Source organism: Oncorhynchus keta, chromosome 1, assembly GCF_023373465.1.
Source record: "Oncorhynchus keta strain PuntledgeMale-10-30-2019 chromosome 1, Oket_V2, whole genome shotgun sequence".
Taxonomy (NCBI): domain Eukaryota; kingdom Metazoa; phylum Chordata; class Actinopteri; order Salmoniformes; family Salmonidae; genus Oncorhynchus; species Oncorhynchus keta.
Genome location: NC_068421.1, coordinates 37,417,657 through 37,426,026, shown reverse-complemented (window position 1 = coordinate 37,426,026; position 8,370 = coordinate 37,417,657). Strand labels below are relative to the sequence as shown.

Below are 8,370 nucleotides of genomic sequence, written 5' to 3'. Positions count from 1 at the left end.
CCATTGTCAAAGCACTGCAGCAGCTCCCGCTCTTCTCCAAGAACACCCCGCTCACGTCTCACTGCTCAGCCTCACACTGCACAGAGGCACGCACGCACACACACACGCATACACACACTACACATTGCGTCCCATCTCCCCCACCCACACCCATCCTGCAGGGGTCTGCATAATCACCATGTTACCCTCCACCCTCACACTAAACCTTTCCACTCCACCACTCCAAAGGCCCAGCGCAAATTTAGTGTAAACTAATCAAGCACATAATTTGTGTAATTAAAAAACTGTGAAAATTGCTCTTTGGGTGGCATTAGACAGATTGAACAGCCTGTTCACCCCTCAGAGAGCAATCAGGACTGCATTTCCAAACTGAATGAAACACGCTTGATGTTTGTTCTGGGGCATTCGAGGAAGGGATGCGGTGGATACGCAGACTGTCAAACATCTACACTTGAGTTATTACTCTGTAACCTATGAGAGAGAGACAGACAGATTTCAATTGTGTTTCCTCTAACAGATAGTCTAGTCTGCAGTCTGTGCAATTCTGCAAATAATAGCCTATCCCCTGTATGAAAAGATCCCATAATAGATCAATTGGGAGGTGAGCACTTGGATACTTTGAAGATAAAATGATCCCATTTGGGATCCCGAACTGTAATGAAAAAGGGAGGAATGAACCATATAACCTAATATATAAATAATAATAATATATGCCATTTAGCGGACGCTTTTATCCAAAGCGACTTACAGTCATGTGTGCATACATTCTACGTATGGGTGGTCCCGGGAATCGAACCCACTACCCTGGCGTTACAAGCGCCATGCTCTACCAACTGAGCTACAGAAGGACCACCTACATGTAGTCAATGTTCACACACTGCCATCCAAGGAGCAATACATAGTGGGTTCTCCTCCGTTAGTTTGGGGGGTGGGGAGTGGAGGGATATAGCGCATGCAGGGAAATCCAAACTGCAGAAAATGTCCACACCAAGGAAAGCCCCACTACAGCCTTCCCCACTACAGCCTTCCCCACTACAGCCTTCCCCACTACAGCCTTCCCCACTACAGCCTGCCCCACTACAGCCTTCCCCACTACAGCCTGCCCCACTACAGCCTGCCCCACTACAGCCTGCCCCACTACAGCCTTCCCCACTACAGCTGCACTGAGCTGGGTGAATCCCCACTTCCCATCTCTATGACGCAAGCACAATGAATAGAGGATCCGTTTTAAAGGGGGACCAATTGAGCCTTGACTTGCACTTGCTTAACAATGATGCTGTGATTCGGTATTCGGGTATAACGGTATATATTTATAGTTGGAAAAGCCTGTCATGTAATGTGTCTTTGAAGAACCTATAGATGATGGAGACATCGCTGCAGGATGGTGTTTTTTTTGGGGGGGGGGGTTTGACAAGTGTTTTTTTTCTCCAATCATACAGGCGTTATAAAGGCCTAGCTAACTAATTTCGTGGAAACTGCTTGTATTTGTTGCAGCACCCTCAGCACCCCTGCAGTTATGGATCCAGGCGAACTCACAAGGGAACTAAAGGTCTCTAGGATTTCCAATTGATAGGCTATATGTTGAACTTTATGCCTTATCACAAAGAAACATCTCGTGTCAACTAATAAGCTGTATGCAATTGACATATGGACATTTGCCTTCAAATTAATTGAATGAGGCTTTTATCCGTGGACAAATAAAGACATTGGTTCTACACACTGTGCGCACCGTGTTGAGTAGCCTAAAGCACGGTTCCATATAGGCAACATCTTTAAGTATTTCAATCACGCAGCGGGAAACACTTCAGTGAAATGATGCAACATGGTATATTATATGTGACTGTGCATTTTATCAACACAGCCTTTTACAATAAACGGAAACACAGTGACAGGTTTACATCTTGGTTGTGCTCACAATCTTCCCATCAATATTATTTGCTTGATTGTAAATCGTACTTCTGATAACTACTTTGCATTTTCAGTTATTATTAAATCAATGGATCAAATCGAATATTAGAGCTACCCCACATGGTACATTGTTGTACCATATTAATCCATAGAGAATAGTCTACCCAGAACCCAAACAAACATCGAGCAAGTCAGTGTAAAAGGCAATGACTTAGTACATATTTCAACACATCAGACACAAGTCCTCAACATTCAAAACTGAACACTTTTATAAACACATTCTTACCTTATATCCTAGTTTTTAGAGTAGCTCAAAGCAGGTGCGGTCGTAAGGCACATATTGCTGTTGTTAACATGAAAAACGGTTCCCGTTAATTTTGCTGTTCTAGCCGCGGATCGGCTCGCATTCAGACAACACTCACAAACACGCTCAGTCAGTCTCTCCCAATCACATTGGAAGTGCGCGTTCTGGGAAGGGAGTTATGTTTAGGAGCGCGCATGGCACAGTGTTACGACCACGTGTCATCCGCTCGAGAAAAGATGTATGAGCTAACCTACTTTCTTTATGAATTAATAACAGTCGCATTTCAGGTTGTCTAAAATATGTACAGGTGGAACACTATCCGTTCCTCAATGTAATCACTGAGACATTATTTGATGGGAGGACAGCTAAGGGTTCCATCATGTTGACGGATCCATGTGTCAGTGTGTCACATGTCACTGTGCCATGAAAGGCAAGGAAATATATCTATATTCTTTCAGAGTCTTGAACAGGGTCCTTTACTTTTTTACTGTCCACTAAGTCCCTTGTTCCTGATGATGTTAGCTGACCAAGCACAATTTCAGTGGATGGTACTCAATAATAGGCTTCCCAGTGGGGTTTGGTCCCCAATGATATCCGTGGATATCTCCTTCAAATTGGTAACTTGGAATGCTTTTTCAACAGTCTTGAAGGAGTTCTCACATATGCTGAGCACTTGTTGGCTGTTTTTCCTTCACTCTGTGGTCCAACTCATCCCAAACCATCTCAATTGGGTTGAGGTCGGGTGATTGTGGAAGCCAGGTTATCTGATGCAGCACTCCATCACTCTCCTTCTTGGTAAAAGAGCCCTTACACCACCTGGAGGTGTGTTTTGGGTCATTGCCCTGTTGAATAATAAATGACAGTCCCACTAAGCGCAAACCATATGGGATGGCATGTCACTGCAGAATGCTGTGGTGGCCATGCTGGTTAAATGTGCCTTGAACACCATCACACCTCCTCCTCCATGCTTCACGGTGGGAACCACACATGCGGAGATCATCAATTCACATACTCTGCGTCTCACAAAGACACGGCGGTTGGAACTAAAAATCAGAAAGACCAAAGGACAGATTTCCACCGGTCTAATGTCCATTGCTCGTGTTACTTGTCCCAAGCAAGTCTCTTCTTATTATTGGTGTCCTTTAGTAGTGGTTTCCTTGCAGCAATTTGACTATTTTATTTATTTATTTATTTTTATTTCACCTTTATTTAACCAGGTAGGCTAGTTGAGAACAAGTTCTCATTTGCAACTGCGACCTGGCCAAGATAAAGCATAGCAGTGTGAACAGACAACAGAGTTACACATGGAGTAAACAATTAACAAGTCAATAACACAGTAGAAAAAAGAAAAAAAAGAGAGTCTATATACATTGTGTGCAAAAGGCATGAGGAAGTAGGCGAATAATTACAATTTTGCAGATTAACACTGGAGTGATAAATGATCAGATGGTCATGTACAGGTAGAGATATTGGTGTGCAAAAGAGCAGAAAAGTAAATAAATAAAAACTGTGGGGATGAGGTAGGTAAAATTGGGTGGGCTATTTACCGATAGACTATGTACAGCTGCAGCGATCGGTTAGCTGCTCAGATAGCAGATGTTTGAAGTTGGTGAGGGAGATAAAAGTCTCCATCTTCAGCGATTTTTGCAATTCGTTCCAGTCACAGGCAGTAGAGAACTGGAATGAAAGGCGGCCAAATGAGGTGTTGGCTTTAGGGATGATCAGTGAGATACACCTGCTGGAGCACATGCTACGGGTGGGTGTTGCCATCGTGACCAGTGAACCGAGATAAGGCGGAGCTTTACCTAGCATGGACTTGTAGATGACCTGGAGCCAGTGGGTCTGGCGACGAATATGTAGCGAGGGCCAGCCGACTAGAGCATACAGGTCGCAGTGGTGGGTGGTATAAGGTGCTTTAGTAACAAAACGGATGGCACTGTGATAAACTGCATCCAGTTTGCTGAGTAGAGTATTGGAAGCTATTTTGTAGATGACATCGCCGAAGACGAGGATTGGAAGGATAGTCAGTTTTACTAGGGTAAGTTTGGCGGCGTGAGTGAAGGAGGCTTTGTTGCGGAATAGAAAGCCGACTCTAGATTTGATTTTAGATTGGAGATGTTTGATATGAGTCTGGAAGGAGAGTTTAAAGTCTAGCCAGACACCTAGGTACTTATAGATGTCCACATATTCTAGGTCGGAACCATCCAGGGTGGTGATGCTAGTCGGGCGTGCGGGTGCAGGCAGCGAACGGTTGAAAAGCATGCATTTGGTTTTACTAGCGTTTAAGAGCAGTTGGAGGCCACGGAAGGAGTGTTGTATGGCATTGAAGCTCGTTTGGAGGTTAGATAGCACAGTGTCCAAGGCCTGATTCACGCAATCCCCTCTGAACAGTTGAAGTTGAGATGTGTCTGTTACTTGAACTCTGTGAAGCAGATTGGGCTGCAATCTGAGGTGCAGTTAACTTTATCCTCTGCAGCAGAGGGAACTCTGGGTCTTCCTTTCCTGTGGTGGTCCTCATAAGAGCCAGTTTCATTATAGTGCTTGATGGTTTTTGCGACTGCACTTGAAAAAACTTTCAAAGTTCTTGAAATGTTCCGTATTGACTGACCTTCATGTCTTAAAGTAATGATGGACTATAATTTCTCTTTGCTTATTTGAGCTGCTCTTGCCATAATATTGTCTTGGTCTTTTACCAAATAGGGCCCTCTTCTGGATACCACCCCTACCTTGTCACAACACAACTGATTGGCTCAAACGCATTAAGAAGTAAAGAAATTCCACAAATTAACTTTTAACAGGGCACACCTGTTAATTGAAATGCATTCCAGGTGACTACCTCATGAAGCTGGTTGAGAGAATGCCAAGAGTGTGCAATGCTGTCATCAAGGCAAAGGGTGGCTATTTGAAGAATCTCAAATCTCAAATATATTTAGATTTGTTTAACACCTTTTTTTGGTTACTACATTAATCCATATGTGTTATTTCATAGTTTTGATGTCTTCACTATTATTCTACAATGTAGAAATAGTACAAATAAAGAAAAACCCTTGAATGAGTAGGTGTGTCCAAGCTTTTGACTGGTACTGTATTTCCAATGACTACTACTGCTATATGTACCAGTGAGTTGTGAAGACAGAGCTGTGTATTTCTCCTACATGCCTTCAAGCATAGTGATGATCCTGTATGATCCTGTGATCATGCCGAGATGAGAAGTGAGCTGAGTTGTCTATAAATAAGACATTAGTCATTGAATTATCTACTCTGCGGCGAGAATCTTGCATGTATCAACAATGCAAATTTGCCAATTAAATACAGTGTGAAGGAGCCTTTGATGTTACTTTAATGAGTTATTGTCTGTAATCCTCCTTTGCTGATCATATATTTCATATTATTCTATTTCCACTGTGTTTTGGTTATAGGCTATTTATGAATATTAATCTGATGGATGCCATGAAGGTGCATGCACTGTGTATATACAATCATCAAATGTTGATATTGTAGAGAACTGCGGGGCAGGAAAGCGAACCGTGGTTCCTGGCGTGAAAGGTAAACACCCTACTCATCACACCAATAGGATTAATGGGAATTGGAACTTGGCTCATATAGCAAGGATCACTACATGCGTTAACATTTTGTGGTTGCCAAATGGGACCCTATTCTGTTCAGTGTATTACTTGTCATACTTGAGTTTATAGTGTATTAACTGTCATACTTGAGTAAACGTAAATATACCTTAATAGAAAAGTGAAATTCATCCAGTAAAATACTACTTGTGTAAAATTCTAAAAGTATTTGGTTTTAAATATACTTAGTATCAAAAGTAAAAGTATCATTTGTATCAAAGTATAATTTGAAAATTCCTTATACTAAGCAAACCAGATGGCACAATTGTCTTGTTTTTTTATTTTATTTACAGATAGCCAGAGACACACTCCAACACTCAGACGTCATTTACAAATTAAGCATTTGTGTTTAGTGAGTCCGCCAGATCAGATGCAGTAGAGATGACCAGGGATGCTCTCTTGATAAGTGTGTGGACCATGTTTTGTCCTGCTAAGAATTCAAAATGTAACAAGTCAGGGAAAATGTGTGGAGTAAAAAGTACATTATTTTCTTCAGGAGTGTAGTGAAGTAAAAGTTAGAAAACATCTAAATAGTAAAGTACAGATACCCAAGAAAACTACTTATGTAGCCTTTTAAAGTATTTTTACTTAAGTACTTTACACCACTTCCTGGTCTTTCACTCACTGAGCAATTGCTATGGTAACGATATACATGCTTGGAGACAGACAGGGAAGGCCATGAGTGACATTTAATTCCCTGAGTCAAACATCCTGACAATACACAGCCTCATCTCTTCCAGATGGAGGGGGTGAGAGAGAGAGTGACAGAGACATAAAAATAGAAAGCTACAAACCTGTCATTTCCTCTCTCTGGGAGATATTATTATTAGACTGATTGTCAAATTATTATACATTTTGCTCAACAGAGCGCTATCAGCATCACCAGGGGCTGGGGGGGTCTGTGTGTGTGTGTGTGTGTGTGTGTGTGTGTGTATGTAACTACACTTATAGTAGTAAACAAACAAAAATATGACAATTTGTTAGTTCCCACAGGGTAAAATGTTATTTGTAGGGGGTTTGTTGTTAAGGTTAGAATTACTGTCAGGGTTAGAATTAGGGTTAGAATTAGGGTTAGATTTTGGGGATAAGGCTAGGGCAAAAAGGATTTTGAATGGGACTGAATTGTGTGTCCCCCACAAGGTTAGTTATACAAGACTGTGTGTGTGTGTGTGTGTGTGTGTGTGTGTGTGTGTGTGTGTGTGTGTGTGTGTGTGTGTGTGTGTGTGTGTGTGTGTGTGTGTGTGTGTGTGTGTGTGTGTGTGTGTGTGTGTGTGTGTGTGTGTGTGTGTGTGTGTGTGTGTGTGTGTGTGTGTTTGTGTGTGTGTGTGTGTAAGATATTCCTCTGGAACCAGAACAGCTAAGGTAATCAACAATTCTGCAGCGTAACTCAACCAAGACGGTACAATGCCAGAAATCCATCCACTCTCAGACAGGGACCAGTCGGATGAAGAAGTGATGGAGATGGAAGCAGTTCAAGGCAGGACAATGCTGCCAGTGCTGAGTCTTCCACAGAGATGAACAGACGTAGGATCTTAATTTGAGACAGTTTGCTACAGCCGGAAAATAATTCTGCAGCAACAGGAAAGTTGATCGTTTTAAAAGGGTAATTGATCATTAGAAAACCCTTTTGCAATTATGTTAGCACAGCTGAAAACTGTTGTCTGATTAAAGAAGCAATAAAACGGTCCTTCTTTAGACCAGTTGAGTATCTGGAGCATCAGCATTTGTGGGTTTGATTACAGGCTCAAAATGTCCAGAAACAAAACACTTTTTTCTGAAACTCGTCAGTCTATTCTTGTTCTGAGAAATTAAGGCTATTCCATGCTAGAAATTGCCAAGAAACGGAAGATCTCGTACAACGCTGTGTACTTCTCCCTTCACAGAACAGCACAAACTGTCTCTAACCAGAATCGAAAGAAGAGTGGGAAGCACCGGTGCACAACTGAGCAAGAGGACAAGTACATTAGAGTATCTAATTTGAGAAAAAGACGCCTCACAAGTCCTCAACTGGCAGCTTCATTAAATAGTACCCGCAAAACACCAGTATCAACGTCAAAGGTGAAGAGGTGACTCCGGGAGGCCTTCTAGACAGAGTTGCACAGAAAAATACATATCTCAGACTGGCCAATAAAAATAAAAGATTACGATGGGCAAAAGAACACAGACACTGGACAGAGGAACTCTGCCTAAAAGGCCAGCATCCTGGAGTCGCCTCTTCACTGTTGACGTTGAGACTGGTGTTTTGCGGGTACTATTTAATGAAGCTGCCAGTTGAGGACTTTCAAAAACAAGGACATTTCTAAGTGACCCCAAACTTTTCAACGGTAGTGTATATTTTGTGCAACTGACTTAGTTTGACTTAACTTGGCTTTATATCCAGTTTGTCTTCAAATGAATTACATATACATTACCAGTCAAAAGCTTGGACACAACTACTCATTCAAAGATGTTTCTTTATTTTTAAAATTTTCTAAATCAAAATGATGAAATAACACATGTGAAACATCTAGTAACCAAAAAAAGTGTAAAACAAAT

General features: G+C 41.8%; 1 protein-coding gene across 1 annotated transcript in view; it reads right to left on the bottom strand.

Moving 5' to 3' along the window:
• Nucleotides 1-2,349, bottom strand: part of LOC118384315 (sodium/calcium exchanger 2-like) — a 103,845-nt gene extending 101,496 nt beyond the window's left edge. Inside the window, exon 1 of the mRNA XM_052523837.1 lies at nt 2,195-2,349. The gene's annotated coding sequence lies outside the window, so the exon portion shown is untranslated. The remainder of the gene's footprint in view (nt 1-2,194) is intronic.
• Between the last annotated feature and the right edge of the window lie 6,021 nt (nt 2,350-8,370).